General features: G+C 49.1%; 1 long non-coding RNA gene and 1 other non-coding gene across 3 annotated transcripts; both read right to left on the bottom strand.

Annotated features, from left to right (window-relative positions):
• Positions 1–369: 369 nt before the first annotated feature.
• Positions 370–19668, bottom strand: LOC137323401 (uncharacterized). Of its 2 annotated transcripts, none has more exons than XR_010963367.1 (4): positions 19605–19668; positions 13180–13251; positions 9032–9146; positions 370–1304 (listed from the first exon to the last, which is right to left on the bottom strand). It is a non-coding gene; the product is annotated as an uncharacterized lncRNA (long non-coding RNA). The 2 variants fall into 2 exon arrangements; XR_010963366.1 differs by lacking the exon at positions 19605–19668 and adding an exon at positions 18854–19141.
• LOC137324076 (U1 spliceosomal RNA) lies at positions 19333–19496 on the bottom strand. The gene has a single exon (XR_010963485.1). It is a non-coding gene; the product is annotated as a U1 spliceosomal RNA (small nuclear RNA).
• Positions 19669–20901: the final 1233 nt, after the last annotated feature.

Here is a 20901-nt window from a genome sequence, read left to right as displayed (position 1 = left end):
TTCAAAACTGAGATTGATAGGTTTTTGTCGGTAAGGGAATTAAGGGATATGGAACCAAGGCAGGTAAATGGAGTTGAGTACAGAGCCGCCATGATCTAATTGAATAGTGGGACAGGTTCGAGGGGCTGAATGGCCTACTCCCGTTCCTATTGTCTGAGGATCAGCAGTCCCAGCAAAACACAGCTGCGATCGCAGTTTTTAATCTGCAGATAGACGGATTGCACTGCGATGAGACAATGTCAATGAGATCCGGATTGACATGAAACTTCTCCAAGGCAACAATCCAATGAATTCCAGTGTTGTTTTACTTTTCAACTCTGTAGTGCCTGAACCAGACATACAAGCTAGAAACACATATTATTAACAAGGTTTTTTTTTATTCGTTCATGGGATGTGGGCGTTGCTGGCGAGGCCGGCATTTATTGCCCATCCCTAATTGCACTCGAGAAGGTGGTGGTGAGCCGCCTTCTTGAACCGCTGCAGTCCGTGTGGTGAAGGTTCTCCCACAGTGCTGTTAGGAAGGGAGTTCCAGGATTTTGACCCAGCGACGATGAAGGAACGGTGATATATTTCCAAGTCAGGTTGGTGTGTGACTTGGAGGGGAACGTGCAGGTGGTGTTGTTCCCATGTGCCTGCTGCTCTTGTTCTTCTAGGTGGTAGAGGTCATGGGTTTGGGAGGTGCAGTCGAAGAAGCCTTGGCGAGTTGCTGCAGTGCATCCTGTGGATGGTACACACTGCAGCCACAGTGCGCCGGTGGTGAAGGGAGTGAATGTTTAGGGTGGTGGATGGGGTGCCAATCAAGCGGGCTGCTTTGTCCTGGATGGTGTCAAGCTTTTTGAGTGTTGTTGGAGCTGCACTCATCCAGGCAAGTGGAGAGTATTCCATCACCCTCCTGAACTGTGCCTTGTAGATGGTGGAAAGGCTTTGGGGAGTCAGGAGGTGAGTCACTTGCCGCAGAATACCTGCTCTTGTAGCCACAGTATTTATGTGGCTGGTCCAGTTAAGTTTCTGGTCAATGGTGACCCCCAGGATGTTGATGGTGGGGGATTCGGCGATGGTAATGCCGTTGAATGTCAAGGGGAGGTGGTTAGACTCTCTCTTGTTGGAGATGGTCATTGCCTGGCACTTTTCTGGCGCGAATGTTTGTGTGTTCCTCACACTCTGTGATTCCCGGCTGTTGAGTCTCCCTCGTGCGTTTTGATCAGAGCAGCTCTTCGACGAGCCTCCTTCCTCTTGCAACGAGACATCAGCAGGTTGTTCCGGACAGTGCGGGTTAGTAACTTTAGGTTGTCTTTGACGGATGTCTAGACGGAAAGGGAGAAGGAAGAAGTAAAACGACAGCGAGAAATCAAATCAGGCAAATACGACTCAACAACGCCGATTAGCTTGCACTCTACTTGGAGCATGGATCATACACTTTAAATAAATTACACCATATTTACGTACTGGCTTCAACAAACAGGGCTCTGATCAATCACTGCAGCACTTTGATGTGGAGGTGCCGGTGATGGACTGGGGTGGACAAATGTAAGGAATCTTACAACACCAGGTTATAGTCCAACAAATTTATTTTAAAATCACAAGCTTTCGGAGATTATCCCCTTTGTCAGGTGACCTGACGAAGGGGATAATCTCCGAAAGCTTGTGATTTTAAAATAAATTTGTTGGACTATAACCTGGTGTTGTAAGATTCCTTACAACTGCAGCACTTTGGTATAGAAAGAAAGACTCGCATTTATATAGCGCCTTTCACAATCTCAGGACATCCCAAAGAACTTTACAATCAATGAAGTACATTTTTAAATGTAGTCACTGTTGTAATGTAGGAAACATGGCAGCCAATTTGCGCACAGCAAGATCCCACAAACAGCAATGTGATAATGACCAGATAATCTGTTTTATTGATGTTGGTTGAGGTATAAATATTGGCCAGATCATCTTCGAGATAGTGGGATCTTTTACGTCCACTTGAGAAGGCAGACGGTTTAATGAGTCATCAGACAATGCAGTGCCCCCTCAGTACTGCACTGGAGTGTCAGCCTAGATTTTGTGCTAAAGTCTCTGGAACAAGACTTGAAGCCACGACCTTCTGACTCAGAGGCGAGAGTGTTACACACAGTGACCTGGTGGCCTTGGTATCAACCGCAGTGAATGGGTTGCCAATCTTCACTGCTCAGGATTGAAGGTCACACTGGATTTAAATTGGGTAAGGGGTGCTGGATAAGTAAAGTACGCTCCCGATTCCACAAATTAATAGCAACATAAGGAGAAAACAATCTCGACAAATCCGGCTAGGTTAAAGGGGTTCATGGGATCAATACAGCAACGCATCAAATCATGTTGGAAAGGTGTTCAGAAGGGTCAAGAGAGACACCTAGAAAATTGCGTTGCTGCTGAGGCAAAACGCAAGAGTAAAAAATTCTTTCAGTACAAGATTGAGTGGAAATAGTAAATGTTATAAAGTGGGACGATGGGCAGAAGATGTAGATGTTTTGGGGGAGGGGCAACCCCCGGAACCCAGCACACTTGATATTCTGCATCGAGTGACTCCCCAAAGCCTCTCCACCTCCTATGAGGCACATGTTAGGAGTGTGATGGAATACTCCCCACTTGCCTGGATGGGTGCAGCTCCAACAACACTCAAGAAGCTCAATACCATCCCAGACAAAACCATCTTAAACATCCATTCCCTCCACCACTGTGCACCGTGGTGGAGGGAATGGATGTTTAAGACCCTAATGCAGTCTGTACTATCTACACTGCACTGCAACAACTGACCAAGATTTGTTTGACAACACCTCCCAAACCCATGAGTTCCACCACCTAGAAGGACAAGGGCAGCAGGCGCATGGGAACGCCATCACCTCCAAGTTCCCCTCTGACTCACACACCATCCCGATTTGGACATTTATCACCATTTCTTCATCGTCACTGGGTCAAAATCGTGGAACTCCCTACCTAACAGCACTTTGGGAGAACCTTCACCACACGGACTGCAGAGGTTCAAGAAGAAGGCTCATCGCCATCTTCTCAAGGGCAATTACGGACAGACAATAAATACCGGCCTTGCCAGCGACGCCCACTTCCCGAGAATTAATTTTAAAAACTCTGCATTCTTCTTGAGATATATAGGCACCCACCCATGATATTCAGTACAGGAGACCTCCCCCTGAGCGCACATATGTTGATAGGTGTCCCTAATTTACAGGTTTCACTATAAGGGACTTGCATCAGGTGTCCTTTATTTGCAGCTGTCCTTATTTTCAAAATGATCATTGTATTGAGGGGTGATAGCCCCCATTCCCCAGTCTTCATCTTTCTCCCCGAGCCCCCATTCCCCATCACTCCCGCCAGTCCCCATTCCCCAATCTTCATCTTTCTCCCCGAGCCCCCATTCCCCATCTCTCCCCCTAGCCCCCATTCCCCAGTCTTCATCTTTCTCCCCGAGCCCCCATTCCCCATCACTCCCGCCAGTCCCCATTCCCCAGTCTCCATCTTTCTCCCCCCATCCCCATTCCCCAGTCTCCATCTTTCTCCCCCAGCCCCCATCTCTTCCCCGAGCCCCCATTCCCCAGTCTTCCTCTTCCAACCCCTCGCAATTTCAGGTCTCCCCCGTGATTTTAGGCACGCATCCCCCCTCCCCCTCCCCACTGGAATTTCAGGCTCCCCCTGTCAATTTCAAGGCCTCCAATTCCAATTCTCGACTGGCCGGCAATTCCCGGCTTTTGTGGAATGGGGAGTTCTTTACCCAGCATTCAATTCCAGAGATAGAGCGGTTTCTCTGCCACTATGGATGCTGGGTAAAGAGATCTCCATTCCACAAAACACGTTTCTTTCACCTGCTGCCTCTTTGCACTTACCTGTGTGTTCGGTGTTTTAAGTTGTAAATAGACTTGGTGCATTGAATGCTGTCCGTAGTTTGGAATTTGCAAGTGTCCATGGTTTGAAGATGCAGCTTGTAACTGTTACAATGTAAGTTATTTGGGACAGTCAATAGGTGTCTGTTTCTTTGCAGGTGTCCATTTTTTGGGGGTGACACTGTTGTCGTTTTTTTTCCTGGTGCCAGGCCACAAGTTTAACAACGTAGCATGGTGGGATTTAAACTCATCATCTCTGGGCCACTAATCCAGCACCACAGTCACAGGACTACCGTAGGTGTTAGCTGTGACTCGGAGGTAGCACTATTACCTCTGAGTTAGAAGGTTGTGAGTTCAATTCCCACTCTAGAGAATTAAGCTCATAATTTAGGCTGAAACTCCAGTGTGAAATTAACGGAGTGTTGCACTTTTGGATGAGAAGTTAAACCAAGTCTGCCCTCTCAGGTGGACATAAAAGATCCTGTGGCACTATTTCAAAGAAGAGCAGGTGTCCTGTCTAATATTTACCCTTCAACCAACGTCACTAAAACAGATTATCTTATCATTCACCTCGTTGTTGTTTGTAGGACCTTGCTGTGCGCAAATTGGCTGCCGCATTTCCTACATTACAAGTGACTACACTTCAAAACCATGGCTAACAAAAGAAATTAAGGATAGTATTAGATCCAAAGAGGAGACACATAAAGTTGCCAGAAAAAGTAGCAAGCCTGAGGATTGGGAGCAGTTTAGAATTCAGCAAAAAAGGACCAAGAGATTGAGAGGGGAAAAAAGAGTGTATCAGAGTAAACTTGCAAGGAACTTAAAAGTGGACTGTAAAAGCTTCTACAAGTATGTAAAAAGAAAAAGATTAGTGAAGACAAATGTAGGTCCCTTACAGTCAGAAACAGGAGAATTTATAATGGGGAACAAGGAAATGGCAGAGCAATTAAACAAATACTTTGGTTCTGTCTTCACGGAAGAGGATTCAAATAACTTCCCAGAAATGCTAGGTGAACCGAGGGCCTAGTGAGAAGGAGGAATTAAAGGAAATTAGTATTAGTAAAAAAATAGTGCAGGAGAAATTAATGGGACTGAAAGCCGATAAATCCCCAGGGCCTGATAATCTGCATCCCAGAGTACTAAAAGAGGTAGCCATGGAAATAGTGGATGCATTAGTTGTCATCTTCCAAAATTCTATAGATTATGGAACAGTTCCTGCAGATTGGAGGGTGGCAAATTATTTTAAAATTTAAAAAAGGAGGGAGAGAGAAAACAGGGAACTACAGACCGGTTAGCTTAACATCAGGAGTAGGGAAAATGCTAGAGTCTATTATAAAGGATGTGATAACAGGACACTTAGAAAATATCAACGGGATTAGACAAAGTCAACATGGATTTATGAAAGGGAAATCATGTTTGACAAACCTACTGGAGTTCTTTGAGAATGTAACTGGTAGAATAGATAAGGGAGAACCAGTGGATGTGATTTATTTGGATTTTCAGAAGGCCTTTGATAAAGTCCCACATAAGAGGTTAGTGTGCAAAATTAAAGCATATGGGATTGGGGGTAATATACTGGCATGGATTGAAAATTAGTTAACAGACAGCAAACAGAGAGTCGGAATAAATGGGTCTTTTTCGGGGTGGCAGGCTGTGACTAGTGGGGCACCGCAGGGATCAGTGCTTGGGCCCCAGCTATTCACAATTTTGCTGACGACACAAAACTAGGTGGGATCGTGAGTTGTGAGGAGGATGCAAAGAGGCTTCAAGGCGATTTAGACAAGTTGAGAGAGTGGGCAAATATATGGCAGATGCAGTATAACGTGGATAAATGTGAAGTTATCCACATCGGAAGGAAAAACAGAAAGGCTGAGTATTATTTAAATGGTGATAGATTGGGAAATGTTGATGTACAAAGGGACCTGGGTGTCCTTGTACACCAGTCACTGAAAGCAAATAAGAAGGTGCAGCAAGCAGTTAGGAAGGCAAATGGTACATTGGCCTTCATTGCAAGAGGATTTGTGTACAGGAGCAAGGAAGTCTTACTGCAGTTATACAGGGCCTTGGTGAGACCACACCTGGAGTATTGTGTGCAGTTTTAGTCGCCTTACCTGAGAAAGGATATACTTGCCATAGAGGGAGTGCAACGAAGGTTCCCCAGACTGATTCCTGGGATGGCAGGACTGTCGTATAAGGAGAGATTGGGCCGACTAGGCCTCAATTCACTAAAGTTTAGAAGAATGAGAGGGGATCTCATTGAAACGTATAAAATTCTGACAGGGCTAGACAGACTGGATGCAGGGAGGATGTTTCCCCTGGCTGGGGGGTCCAGAACGAGGGGTCACAGTCTCAGGATGCAGGGCAGGACATTTAGGACTGAGATTAGGAGAATTTTCTTCACTCAAAGGGTGGTGAACCTGTGGAATTCTCTACCACAGAAGGCTGTGGAGGCCAAGTCACTGAATATATTTAAGAAGGAGCTAGATAGATTTCTAGACACAGAAGGCATCAAGGGGTATGGGGAGAGGGCGGGAATATGGTATTGAGATAGAAGATCGGCCATGATCATACTGAATGGCAGAGCAGGCTCGAAGGGCCGAATGGCCTACACCTGCTCCTATTTTCTATGTTTCTATTGGCCATTAAGTGTTTTGCGAGGTTGTGAAAGGCACTATATAAATGCAAGTCTTTATTTCTTTCAGTACCAAGTCAGCAATGATAAGTCCCACGTTATCAAACAAGACCTAGCCAGTCGTTATAAAAACTGTATCAGATGGGGGAACACTTCTAAAGTGAAACCTGATATAATGTACATGGGTGATTTCAGCCCCTCTAGAACTAAGCTTTGCAACTGCAGCAATTCCCATATTACACCCCTGTCAAGTCGGCTACAGTATTTCATCTGCAGAGATGGCATCACAATAACTACTCGCAGCCTGCGATCAATACAATCTCGAGACTACTTGCAGCTGTATCATTTTCATATTCTCGAGACTACTATATATTTTAATAAAAGTAGAGGGTGAGTGTACAGTTGTAATTTAATCATAAGGTTCAGATGACGTCCACAAACCCACTAGAGGTTTGCTTCTCCTGGTTTGGTGTCATTGAAACCCTTCAATTAAATCAGAGTATTATTACTCATTCTCAATTATCCATGATTCTAGGTTCGTTGATGATACCAAGCTTAAATCCAGAGTGAACTCGTTATTTAATACAACAGACAGATGTGGTTTTTGCACAAACAGACCTAAATAACAGCAGTACCATTCAATCCCCTTTTGTAACAAAGGGTGCCTTTACACCCTCTCTGCATCAAATACTTTGTCACAGGGAGTGACTGAGCCAGAGACCATTTCATCTTTGGGGAAATGGGATAAATATTTGAAGCAGAGGCAGATACAGGGCTATGGGGTGAGAGCGGGGCAGTGGGATTCATTTTGGAATTCTCCAAAGAGCTGGCATAGACATGAGGGGCTGAAGGGCCTCCTTCTGTGCTGTAAACCTCTATAGTTCTATGATAATATTGAGTCTATGCAACCTTGTTATGGATTTGCCAACCAACTGAAACAATGGCCGGAAATTGCTTTTCTAATAATGGTGAGCCTACCGTTACTAGTGACGAAATTGAAGAGCAAGTTCCAGTGACCGCACATGCTCAATCAAACGTGGAAGTCTGGAACTTGCTCTTCCTAGTTCACCAGTGATCTGAAAGCCTTGCATTAAAGGGACCTCACGGCTGCAATCAATGGACCAGCGCCAACTTCTCAGCTGGAAACCAGCTAATCTCGCCACAAAGCAGCTACGCTGAGTTTCTTTAGGTCTAAACTAAGTTTTAACTGTGTGCTAAGTATTAATGGCTGCCAAACAACCTCTCTGGCACTAAAAGCTAACTTTTTAAAATGTGGAATCTTTGTACTCCTAATTTTAATAGTTTTTGGACATTTAAAAAAAATTTTAATTAAAAATTTTGAATCTTTTTCTTTCTGTCTCTTATATCTGAGTAGTTTAATCCTACCCTCTCTTTATTTCGCATTCTCTATCTCATTTTATTCTACATTTACTAATCTTGTCTGGCACTTCCTGGTTGTTAGTTTGTGAATGAACTGCACTTCCTGGTTGTCACAGCGTAGCTTGCTTCAAGCTGATTGGTGGGGGGACAAAGAGAGCCTTTCGCCACGGTAACCACCGCTGCCTTTCTTGCAAGTCTTAATTAAAGCAAGATGATGCCCAGAAGGGCGCAGAAAGTTTGTGGGTGAGTTGGTTACTGACCAGCGGCGGGCGACATGTTTATGTCACTCAGACCAATTTCCGGCCCAATGAATCCCTCTCAAAACTGTACAGGATTGTGAAAACATTGGTGAGATTGCACTGAGACCATCTCTGTGCCAATAAAAGCTGCTCCAATTTTTCAAATCTTTCTTCATAACTAGAAACACTCATTCCTATTATCATTCTAGTGAGCCTTTACTACACTCTCTCCCTGGTTCTAACATCCTTCCTATAAGGAAGTGGCCAGTAATGCATTCTATACTTGAACAGTGACCTAGACAATGTCTCGTATAAATTCAACACTGCTTCCTTGCTTTATATTCAATGCCCTTTTGCATTATATCCAGAATCCCATTTGACTTTTTATGGCCTTTTCTACCTGCATGCTCATTTTTAAAGATCTGCATAATTGATTCTCTAGATCTTTCTGCTCCTCCACTCTGTTTAGAGTCTTACTGTTTAGGACATGCTTCCTTTTACTGTTCTTTTTCCCCAAAATGTGCTACTTCACATTTCTCTGCATTGAATTTGAACACAAACTCTAGGCAGACACTCTGGTGCAGTACTCAGGGCTGAGATGTTAAACTCAGGCCCCGTATGCCCTGTCAGGTAGGTATAAAAGATCCCATGACACTATTCGAAGAAGAGCAGGGGAGTTCTCCCCGGTGTCCTGGCCAATATTTATCCCTCAACCAACATCACTAAAACAGATGTTTTTAGGTTTTGTATGAGGGATAAATATTGGCCAAGACACCGGATAGAACAGCCCTGCTCTTCTTCAAAATAGCACCACGGGATTTTTTTACGTCCACCTGAGGGGGTCTCTGTTTGATTCAGCATTTCAAAACCTGTGGATTACCAGAACGTGATCCTTCCCGACTGGTCCGATCTCGGTCCCTTACCTGGGTGCAATGCTCCGCCATGGGGTTCTGAGAAGTCTTGTGGCATTTGTTAGTTCGACCCGTGAAGAAGCAAACCTGGCAAAGATCCTAGTTCAGGCACTTCAAACAACGGTACCTGCAATTAAATGACATTAATGTTAAAACCTGCCAACCTCTGGACCACTAAATCCAACATTACGGGGCTGGTGCTCCAGGTAGGCAGCGGCCTAGAAATTCGGGAGAGCCCATTCCTGGGCTCACCAGAATGGTGAAGTCCGAGGCACCCCTAATATTGGATCACCGAATGGAGCAAAACATTTAATATATTCAGGGAGTGGCAACTCAAGGCAAGATTTCTCTGCTGGTTGTGGAGCAGCTTGGGGCGAGTGCGAAGCGGGAACTGTGAAGGGCAATTTACATGGGGTAAAAAGGCTGTCGGCAAGGGAACAGGTTGACAGGTGAGGCAGCAAAACAGGCAGCTCTGGAGGCCCCCCCACCCCTCCATGACCCTGGGATATCAGGGTGGCAACTAGAACAAAGAGTAAATTGTTTGCTCCGCCCATTTTGCTCCCTGACTTACAGTGTCAGGATGAATAGTTAATGCCTCTGATGTCTATCGATCAACCTATTTCCCTCATTGTCACTGAGCCGGCCTGGCACGACAGCCCACTGGTGAACAGTGGGGAGGATTGGTGAGAAATCGGGCCGCAGGGAAGTGGATCCGGCCGTGGATTGAGGGCAAGACAAAGCAGGTCTGGGGGGCCTGGAGTCACGGGGTTTCATGGGGCCTGGAGTCACGGGGGTTCGGGGTGCCTGGAGTCACGGCGGTTCGGGGGGGGCCTGGAGTCACGGGGGTTCGGGGGGGCTGGAGTCACGGGGGTTCGGGGGGGCTGGAGTCACGGGGGTTCGGGGGGGCCTGGAGTCACGGGGGTTCGGGGGGGCCTGGAGTCACGGGGGTTCGGGGTGCCTGGAGTCACGGCGGTTCGGGGGGGGCCTGGAGTCACGGGGGTTCGGGGGGGGCTGGAGTCACGGGGGTTCGGGGGGGCCTGGAGTCACAGGGGTTCGGGGGGGGCCTGGAGTCACGGGGGTTCGGGGTGCCTGGAGTCACGGGGGTTCGGGGGGGGCCTGGAGTCACGGGGGTTCGGGGTGCCTGGAGTCACGGGGGTTCGGGGTGCCTGGAGTCACGGCGGTTCGGGGGGGGCCTGGAGTCACGGGGGTTCGGGGGGGCCTGGAGTCACGGGGGTTCGGGGTGCCTGGAGTCACGGCGGTTCGGGGGGGGCCTGGAGTCACGGCGGTTCGGGGGGGGCCTGGAGTCACGGGGGTTCGGGGGGGCTGGAGTCACGGGGGTTCGGGGTGCCTGGAGTCACAGGGGTTCAGGGGGGCTGGAGTCACGGCGGTTCGGGGGGGGCCTGGAGTCACGGGGGTTCGGGGGGGCCTGGAGTCACGGGGGTTCGGGGTGCCTGGAGTCACGGCGGTTCGGGGGGGGCCTGGAGTCACGGCGGTTCGGGGGGGGCCTGGAGTCACGGGGGTTCGGGGGGGCTGGAGTCACGGGGGTTCGGGGTGCCTGGAGTCACGGGGGTTCGGGGGCCTGGAGTCACGGCGGTTCGGGGGGGGCCTGGAGTCACGGGGGTTCGGGGGGGCTGGAGTCACGGGGGTTCGGGGGGGCTGGAGTCATGGGGGTTCGGGGGGGGCCTGGAGTCACGGGGGTTCGGGGGGGCCTGGAGTCACGGCGGTCCGGGGGGCCTGGAGTCACGGGGGTTCGGGGGGTCCTGGAGTCACGGGGGGGCCTGGAGTCACGGCGGTCCGGGGGGGCCTGGAGTCACAGGGGTTCGGGGGGGCCTGGAGTCACAGGGGTTCGGGGGGGCTTGGAGTCACAGGGGTTCGGGGGGCCTGGAGTCACGGCGGTTCAGGGGGGCCTGGAGTCACGGCGGTTCAGGGGGGCTGGAGTCACAGGGGTTCAGGGGGGCCTGGAGTCACGGCGGTTCAGGGGGGCTGGAGTCACAGGGGTTCAGGGGGGCTGGAGTCACGGCGGTTCAGGGGGGGCCTGGAGTCACAGGGGTTCGGGGGGGCTGGAGTCACGGGGGTTCGGGGGGCTGGAGTCACGGGGGGGCCTGGAGTCACTGCGGTTCAGGGGGGGCCTGGAGTCACAGGGGTTCGGGGGGGCTGGAGTCACGGGGGTTCGGGGGGCTGGAGTCACGGGGGGGCCTGGAGTCACTGCGGTTCGGAGGGCCTGGAGTCACGGGGGTTGGGGGGGGCCTGGAGTCGCGGGGGTTCGGGGGGGCCTGGAGTCACGGGGGTTCGGGGGGGCCTGGAGTCACGGCGGTTCGGGGGGCCTGGAGTCACGGCGGTTCGGGGGCCTGGAGTCACGGCGGTTCGGGGGGCCTGGAGTCATGGGGGTTCGGGGGGGCTGGAGTCACGGGGGTTCGGGGGGGCTGGAGTCACGGCGGTTCGGGTGGCTTCGAGTCACGGGGTCAGGAGGCGGGACATTGAGGATCAGGCATCTCGAGGCCAGGGTGGGGGGGTGTGGGAGAGACTGCGATTGGGAGGTTCCTTTAATGTGGGGTCAGAATGAAGCACTCTTTCTCCTCCCTGCTCCACATTCAGATAAGTCACTTACCTTCGTTGTTGCAGGCGATTCCTAGGGCTGGTTTCTCTGAGTACAGCCCACGCCACGACCCTCCTGACCATAGAAGTTCAGCATGAAATCTGGTATAATCACCTTACCTACTCCTTGCTTAAACCATCAGCCCTAACACTGCTCCTCACATTCCACCGGCAGTACAAAAGGGGAAAAAAAGACATCAAAGCTCTGTGAAACCCTCCACCGTTGTCTTGGATATACCTGACCCCAGTGGTAGGAAACCTCTGACAGATGCTGCACTTCTCCTGGTGGGTGACAGTATCCATGACAGACACCTGGTAGAGAGCGGGGAGCCAGGACAAAACCTGTGGCTCAGACTGCAACCAGTCGAGAAACTTTTGTTCGGAAATACCAGAGCTGAGCACCGACAGAGCGAAAAGGTGAAGCCAATGAAAGCTGGCAATGGCAGGGCGATGACTGACAGATCGTTGACAAATGTTCTTTTATCCCCCTCCCCTATTTTCTTTATAAATTTCTTCACTTCTTAGAATCATACAGCACAGAAGGAGGCCATTCGGCCCACTAGTCCCACTCCCCTGCTGTTTCCTCATAGCCCTCTTTGAAAGTTACTATTGAATCTGCTTCCATCACCATTTCAGGCAGTGCTTTCCAGATCAAAACAACTCGCTGCGTAAAAAAAATTCTTCTCATCTCCCCCTCTGGTTCTTTTGGCAATTATCTTAAATCTGTGTCCTCTGGTTACTGACCCTCCTGCCAGTGGAAACAGTTTCTTCCCATCTACTCGATCAAAACCCCTCAGAGTTTCCTCTATTAAATCTCCCCTTAACCTTCTCCGTTCTAAAGAGAACAATCCCTAAGGGGGAAAATGCTCTTTTCAGCTACCTCTCCAATCGGCACTCCGATAAGTAGGCTGCAAAACATTCCTGGGACTCTGCCGACAACATTCAAGCCAGCTACTAGGATGTTCAAGAGAGAAAGTGTAGTTAGATTGGCTTTGGGTGACCCAATAGAGATTGGGGAGTCGCAATAGGGGAAGATTTCCTTTGGTTGCTATTTCTAGTGAAACCCGAGATGGTGTTTGTTTAGGAGTAGCGGCAATCTTCCTGTTGTGTTTACAATGCCGCTGATACACAGCAACCAGATGTCATGTACAGCAGTGCCCACCATTTCTCTCACAAGTTTACAGCACCAGTAGGAAGTTTATCTCTCAGTTTTCTGAGCAACTTCCTTCTCCGCTTCAAAACAACAAAAACTTGCATTTATATAGCGCCTTTAATGTAAACATCCTAAGGCGCTTTACAGGAGCGTTATCAAACAAAATTTAACACTGAGCCACATAAGGAGATATTAGGACAGATGACCAAACACTTTGTCAAAGAGGTAGGTTTTAAGGAGGTAGTAAGTGGCCACACCCCTGCCTTGTCCAATTGTATACATTTGTTGAACATCCAAGATCTTCGGTGGCGATGACATGCAAAATACCATTGTTATCACCTTGGCAAGCAAAAAACATAAATAAACATTCACTATTTTGAAGCAACATTCGAACTTATTATTCTCCACTCACCCCCTGAAAACAATGGCATATCGCAGTATCCACCTGACCAAAGGTTTCTCCCTCACTTAAAGCCGCAGGTATCTAAAATTGAAGGGGCACAAACAAATATGTTAACACTTATAATTTCTCTACAAATGCACACACATCCCCCTCACACAGCCCAAACTGATGGAACGCTCACCGTCACACCCGGAAACACACTTAAAGAAAGAAAGACTTGCATTTATATAGCACCTTTCACGGTCTCAGGACGTCCCACTGCACTTTACAGCCAATGAAGCACCTTAGAAGCACTGTTGTAATGTGGGAAACATGGCAGCCAATTTGCGCACAACAACTCCCACAAACAGCAACGTGACAATGATAATGACCTGTTTTTAGATATTGCACCTGATGTCACTGTTAGGTGGCACAGTAAGTTGGGCAGATGGGAGCAGAAAGTTGCAAAGGGATATTGAGTGAACGGGCAAAATCGTGGCAGATGAAGTTCAGTGTGGGGAAGTGTGAGGTCATTCACTTTGGATATAAGAAAGATAGATCACAGTATTTTCTAAATGGTGGAACGATGGGAACTGTGGAGGAGCAGAGAGATTTAAGGGTGATGTCAGGAAGCACTTCTTCATGCAAAGAGGAGTGGAAATCTGGAATTCTCTCCCCCCCCCCAAAAAATTGTTGAGGCTGGGGGTCAATTGGAAATTTCAAAACTGAGATTAAGATTTTTGTTGGGTATTAAGGTTTATGGAACCAAAGTGGGTAAATGAAGTTAAGTTACAGATCAGCCATGATCTAACTGAATGGTGGAACAGTCTTGAGGGACTGAATGGCCTCCTCCTGTTCCTATGACGATGGATCAGCTAGTCTTTTCCTGTCCATCAATTTTGTACATTTGTACATTGATACGTTCGTTATATTTGTATGTTCATTTGTCCAACCAACGCAAAGCAGTAAATCAACAAAGCCAAAAGAATATTGAACGACAACAGTAGGATATAACTCAGAGGAGGTAATGATCAAAATTTATACTCCTCTGGTCAGACCACACCTCGAATACTGCGTCTAGTTCTGGTCGCCAAGAAATAAGAGAAACACCCAAAGCCTGATCCCCAGTGTCAGGGGTTCTGAGTTACGAAGAAAGACTGGAGAAACTTGGGTTTCTCAGCCTGGAAAGGAGGTAACTGAGAGCTGATCTTATAGAAGGCATACAAGATTGTTCAAAATATAGAAAAAAAACAGAGTATTACTTTAAATTAAACTAGAAGAGTAGAGCTAGAGAACACAGGTTCAAACTAGTAAAAGGTAATTTTAGGACTGACATCAGAAAATTTTTCTTCACACAAAAAGAGTGATCAATGTGAGGAGATGAGAGTAGTGGAAGCAAAGACCCTGGCATCATTTAAGAAACAATTGGATGCTACATTGGGGTGAAGTTAGGATCCCTCTGGATGGATGAATTAAGACGAAGGGCCAAATGGCCTTCCTCATAGAATCATACGGCATAGAAGGAGGCCATTCGGCCCATCGTGTCTGTGCTGGCTCTTTGAAAGAGCTATCCATTGCTGCAGGAGTTCCTCAGGGCAGTGTCCTAGGCCCAACCATCTTCAGCTGCTTCATCAATGACCTTCCCTCCATCATAAGGTCAGAAATGGGGATGTTCGCTGATGACTGCACAGTTTTCAGTTCCATTCGCAACCCCTCAGATAATGAAGCAGTCCGAGCCTGCATGCAGCAAGACCTGGACAACATCCAGGCTTGGGCTCATAAGTGGCAAGTAACATTCGCGCCAGATAAGTGCCAGGCAATGACCATCTCCAACAAGAGAAAGTCTAACCACCTCCCCTTGACATTCAACGGCATTACCATCGCCGAATCCCCCACCATCAACATCCTGGGGGTCACCATTGACCAGAAACTGAACTGGACCAGCCATATAAATACTGTGGCTACGAGAGCAGGTCAGAGGCTGGGTATTCTGTGGCGAGTGACTCACCTCCTGACTCCCCAAAGCCTTTCCACCATCTACAAGGCACAAGTCAGGAGTGTGATGGAATACTCTCCACTTGCCTGGATGAGTGCAGCTCCAACAACACTCAAGAAGCTCGACACCATCCAAGATAAAGCAGCCCGCTTGATTGGCACCCCATCCATCACCCTAAACATTCACTCCCTTCTCCACCGGCGCACTGTGGCTGCAGTGTGTACCATCCACAGGATGCACTGCAGCAACTCGCCAAGGCTTCTTCGACAGCACCTCCCAAACCCGCGACCTCTACCACCTAGAAGGACAAGAGCAGCAGGCACATGGGAACAACACCACCTGCACGTTCCCCTCCAAGTCACACACCATCCCGACTTGGAAATATATCGCCGTTCCTTCATCGTCGCTGGGTCAAAATCCTGGAACTCCCTTCCTAACAGCACTGTGGGAGAACCGTCACCACACGGACTGCAGTGGTTCAAGAAGGCGGCTCACCACCACCTTCTCAAGGGCAATTAGGGATGCCTTTCCCCACAGAGCCTTTGCGGCGGCCGCACCCATCCTCAGTGCGTCCCTCAGCACGTAGTCCTGGACCTTGGAATGTGCCAGTCTGCAACACTCGGTCGAGGACAGCTCTTTGCACTGGAAGACCAGCAAGTTTCGGGCAGACCAAGGGTGTCTTTCAGTTGATGGTCTTCCAGCAGCAGTTGATGTCTGTCTCAGTGTGCCTCCCTGGGAACAGTCCGTAGAGCACAGAGTCCTCACCTTTGACCACAAGGCGATCAGCAAGTGGTCCGCACGTAACGTCCTCGAGACCCTGCGGGAAAAGGAGATGGTGGATCCTGTCGGTTGGTTCCCCGAGCAGACTGTCAATGTCATTTGGCAGAACGCCTCATCGCCAGAGCTTTCAAACAAGCACCAAGACCTAGCTTGGCTGGTGGTGAGAAGGGCCCTTCCCGTCAGATCCTTCATGCACTCCCGGACTCTCAGCGCCACCCAGAGGAGGCTGCGGTGGAGACGAGACCGTCACCCATCTCCTTCTGGAATGTGCCTTTGCAAAGAAGGTCTGGAGAGAGATGCAGTGGTATCTGTCCAGGTTCGTCCCGAGCAGTTCCGTAACACAGGTTTCTGTGCTCTACGGGCTGTTCCCGGGGACGCACACTGAGACGGACATCGGCTGCTACTGGAAGACCATCAACTCGGTGAAAGACGCCCTCTGGTCTGCCCGAAACTTGCTGGTCTTCCAGCACAAGGAGCTGTCCTCGACCGAGTGTTGCAGACTGGCACATTCCAAGGTCCAGGACTACGTGCTGAGGGACGCACTGAGGATGGGTGCGGCTGCTGCAAAGGCTCTGTGGGGAAAGGCAACCGTTTAGAGCCTTCCCGCCATTGTAAACCGAGGGGCTGCAATCAGGGAAAAACCCCCTCGGGCAGAATGTAAAATTCAAATTGCTGTAATGTACCTGTAATGAATCTGAAATGAATCTGTAAGCAATAATCTGTGTTGAGTCTGATGCAATGAGACACCCGAGAGTGTCATGAACTGTAATTATGTCCAATGTGTTCATTGAACTGTACTTGATGTAACCTGCAAATTGTATAATCTGTATTGTGTACGTTTGGAAAGTGATATGACAACTGTATTGTATGTACTGCTGCAAATTTTATGAATAAAGTATATTTTTTGAAAAAAAAAACAGGTCCTGTGTTATGGAGCTGCTCGGGACCAACCTGGACAGATAACTGCGCAGATAAAGAGATACCGAGAGACACCAGCAGAGGGAGAAAGAGAGCGGTGTAACTGTGTACAGTAATACATGATGTGGAGATGCTTGTGAATTTAAAATAATACAGAGAGACACCAACAGAGGGAGGTAGAGAGCAGTGTAACTGAGTACAGAGATACAGAGCGACACCGGCAGAGGGAGGTAGAGAGCAGTGTAACTGAGTACAGAGATACAGAGAGACACCAACAGAGGGAGGTAGAGAGCAGTGTAACTGAGTACAGAGATACAGAGCGACACCGGCAGAGGGAGGTAGAGAGCAGTGTAACTGAGTCCAGAGATACAGAGAGACACCTGCAGAGGGAGGTAGAGAGCAGTGTAACTGAGTACAGAGATACAGAGAGACACCAGTGGAGTGTTCAGCAAACCAACCTTTTATCTGAAATCTGAGGCGAGATCTAAACTACATAGTTTAGAGAGAGCATTACTCTGAACCAAACCCCTGCTGTACGTGCCCTGGGACTGCCTGATGGGACGGTGTAGAGGGCCCGGGGTGAACTGTGTTTCAGGACGGGGCCTGAATGTAAGATTGTTTCCACCGATGGGTGAATGGGGGAACAAGGGGACGGTGAGTAAGGGGTGAGGAATTGCAAGGCCTGATTTGACATCACGAGCTCCTCTCTCAGGGGGCAACAAACCCCCACAAACAAACCCCCCCGGGGCCTGATGCTCCCCTCCTCCCCCCCCACAGTCTCAACTGTCACCTCATCACTCGCCATCTGGCAGAGTTTGTAGCCGTTGGGCTGGAGGCTCATCCACAACTAGGCCTCAGGCCTCAGGTTAATAGTAGAGGCGAGCCACCGGGACTTGTCGTGCCTCGAGAGGCCGGGGATCAGATTGGGACCTGCTGCATTGCCATGGTCTGGCGGAGTGAGCAGAGGAAACTCCAGGGGGCGGGGGGGTGGGGGGGGAGGGGATGAGTAGTGCTGTGCAACCGGGAGAGGCGCACTTTCCTACCGCATCCTCAACGGCCCCTTTAACGACCTGCTGTCAAACTGGACAAAAACCCGGTCAGATCTCGCTCGGCATTCGCTCCATCTAGTTTCTCAGGCATTTGGCAGACGGGATCCCTGAAATAGGCCCCTACTCTGAAGATTTAAAATTGACCCAAGGCTGATCTCAGGCAGCCTCCAGGGATGCCTAAAAAAAACAAAATGGCATCTGTCGGCCTTGATGCCAACCCAGATGAGGTGAGGGACCTCGGGGCGAAGAGACTGGTTCACATCGAGCCCGTTTTACAGTGTGGAGGTGGGGGCAGCAAAATGCAGGTAAATTTCTAACCAACCATCCGGTTTGTGTCCAAATAACTGGTGCTGAATCTGGCCCTCGACAAGTGCCAGGATGTAGGATCAGGCTCACTCTGTAAAATGAGTTTGACGTTTCCCCTCCCTTCTCTCCCGCACACCCCCCTCTCTACCCTCCTTCACCCCTTCCCCCCCGACCTCACCTCGCTCTTCCCCCCTTGTCCTGGGGAAAAGAGCCTCTTTCACACCCCGCCAATGTCAGATACTGGGCCACCATTTTGTTTCAGATGCTGGGCCACCATTTTGTTTCAGATGCTGGGCCACCATTTTGTTTGATACTGAGCCACCATTTTGTGTCAAAAACTGGGTGGCCATTTTGTTGAGTGTCAGCTGAGCTCTTTTGGTCACAGTCAGTCTCACCACTTTGTGTAATTTTCCTATCCTGCCTCCCAAGTCAAACCCGGTTCAATAGATGGATCGACAGGCCATTCAGGCCAACCTTCATTCAATATTTTAAAAACACCAGCTTTTTAAAGAAACAATAATGACGAGATCAGGTCTGAGCTGAAGCGAAACGTCGCGTTTTATCAGCACAGCACAGGGGGACTTGTTACAGAGCCCGACTCCTCACTGGGAGAGACACATACTGTACACAGGAGGCTTCAGAGACAAACTCTTACCGACAGTGTTAGTTCCACATCAGTGTCAGAGTCCTGTGTAGAACCTGCTGTCCACTGCAACCTCAGAGAAAGTGGGGGAGGGTGGAGAGAGAGAACTGTCATGGCCAATTTATGCACAGACCTTCTCTCCCTCTGTGCGCCCCTGATTTTAACCCAGCCCCTGCCTTGTGAGAATGGGCAGGAGAGTTGGACGGAGAGTGAAATGGCGATGGGGCTCCCACTGGAGTGTCCGACAGCCTCTCAGAGTTACTGGTGGGGCTCTGGGTCTGTGTGATTTAGTGTTGAGAATCGTTCATTAACCAGCTGAACTGGAGGGGGTGTGAGGGAAGTTTTATCTCTTCCTTTTCACGTGATGCTGAATTTTTGGTTTGAGAGGAAGTTTGTATTATTTTTGGCTGATCTGAGAAATATTACTAAATGCCCCACGAACGAATATGACCAAACCGTAAACATTTTTTGATCTATTTTTAATTCTAAGCCAGGGGAGAGCGCGAACGCAGTCCCCCACTACCACAAATTTTGCAGTCGAGTATCCCGCATTTGGGGACATCGCAGGCGTCAGCACACCCGAAGTGCAATGGGCTAGCCTCGTCCTGGGAGAACCTCCTTCGTGATCAAGGTCTCTCCCCTGCCAGGTAAGTATGCTTAAATATCGTCGCAGATCCCCATCCAACGGCAATCAATACTCTTTAACATTAGGGCAAGTAAGAAGCTTAAACCCTTCATTTCCATTTTGCTAAGGAATACTTACTGGAAATTTAAGTGTGATTGATTTTCCATAATTTCTTTCGTTACCTACGGTCATTTTGAAGATTGTACTGTATTCGTTGCCTCATTTGCATACCACCCATAAAAGGAAAGAGCGCCACCATTGGCCGCATGGAACGGAGCATTCCTGAATGGCGCTGCCCATTTAAACCAACATTTACCTGAGGAAGGAGGAAGTCTCCGAAAGCTTGTGAATTTAAAATAAAATTGCTGGACTATAACTTGGTGTTGTAAAATTGTTTACATTTAAACCTCGATGTGGAGATGCCGGTGATGGGATGGACTGGGGTTGACAATTGTAAACAATGCGTCCAGCCGCATCGATTTTTTTTTCAAAAAATATACTTTATTCATAAAATTTGCAGCAGTACATACAAAACAGTTGTCATATCACTTTCCAAACTTACACAATACAGATTATACAATTTGCAGGTTACGTTAAGTGCAGTACAATGAAAACATTGGACATCATTGCAGTTCATGACACTCTAGGGTGTCTCATTGCATCATACTCAAACACAGATTATTGCTTACAGATTCATTTCTGGTCCATTTCAGATTCATTACAGCAATTTGAATTTTACATTCTGCCCGAGGGGGTTTTTCCCTGATTGCAGCCCCTCGGTTTACAATGGCGGGAAGGCTCTAAACGGTTGCCTTTCCCCACAGGGCCTTTGCGGCGGCCGCACCCATCCTCAGTGCGTCCCTCAGCACGTAGTCCTGGACCTTGGAATGTGCCAGTCTGCAACACTCGGTCGAGGACAGCTCCTTGTGCTGGAAGACCAGCAAGTTTCGGGCAGACCAAAGGGCGTCTTTCACCGAGTTGATGGTCTTCCAGCAGCAGCCGATGTTCGTCTCAGTGTGCGTCCCCGGGAACAGCCCGTAGAGCACAGAAACCTGTGTTACGGAACTGCTCGGGACGAACCTGGACAGATACCACTGCATCTCTCTCCAGACCTTCTTTGCAAAGGCACATTCCAGAAGGAGATGGGTGACGGTCTCGTCTCCACCGCAGCCTCCTCTGGGACAGCGCGCGGTGGCGCTGAGAGCCCGGGAGTGCATGAAGGATCTGACGGGAAGGGCCCTTCTCACCACCAGCCAAGCTAGGTCTTGGTGCTTGTTTGAAAGCTCTGGCGATGAGGCGTTCTGCCAAATGACATTGACAGTCTGCTCGGGGAATCAACCGACAGGATCCACCATCTCCTTTTCCCGCAGGGTCTCGAGGACGTTACGTGCGGACCACTTGCTGATCGCCTTGTGGTCAAAGGTATTTTTCTGCA

This window comes from Heptranchias perlo, chromosome 7 (assembly GCF_035084215.1).
Source record: "Heptranchias perlo isolate sHepPer1 chromosome 7, sHepPer1.hap1, whole genome shotgun sequence".
Lineage (NCBI taxonomy): Eukaryota > Metazoa > Chordata > Chondrichthyes > Hexanchiformes > Hexanchidae > Heptranchias > Heptranchias perlo.
The sequence above is the reverse complement of the archived record's forward strand: the minus strand, read 5'-3'. Positions and strand labels throughout refer to the sequence as shown.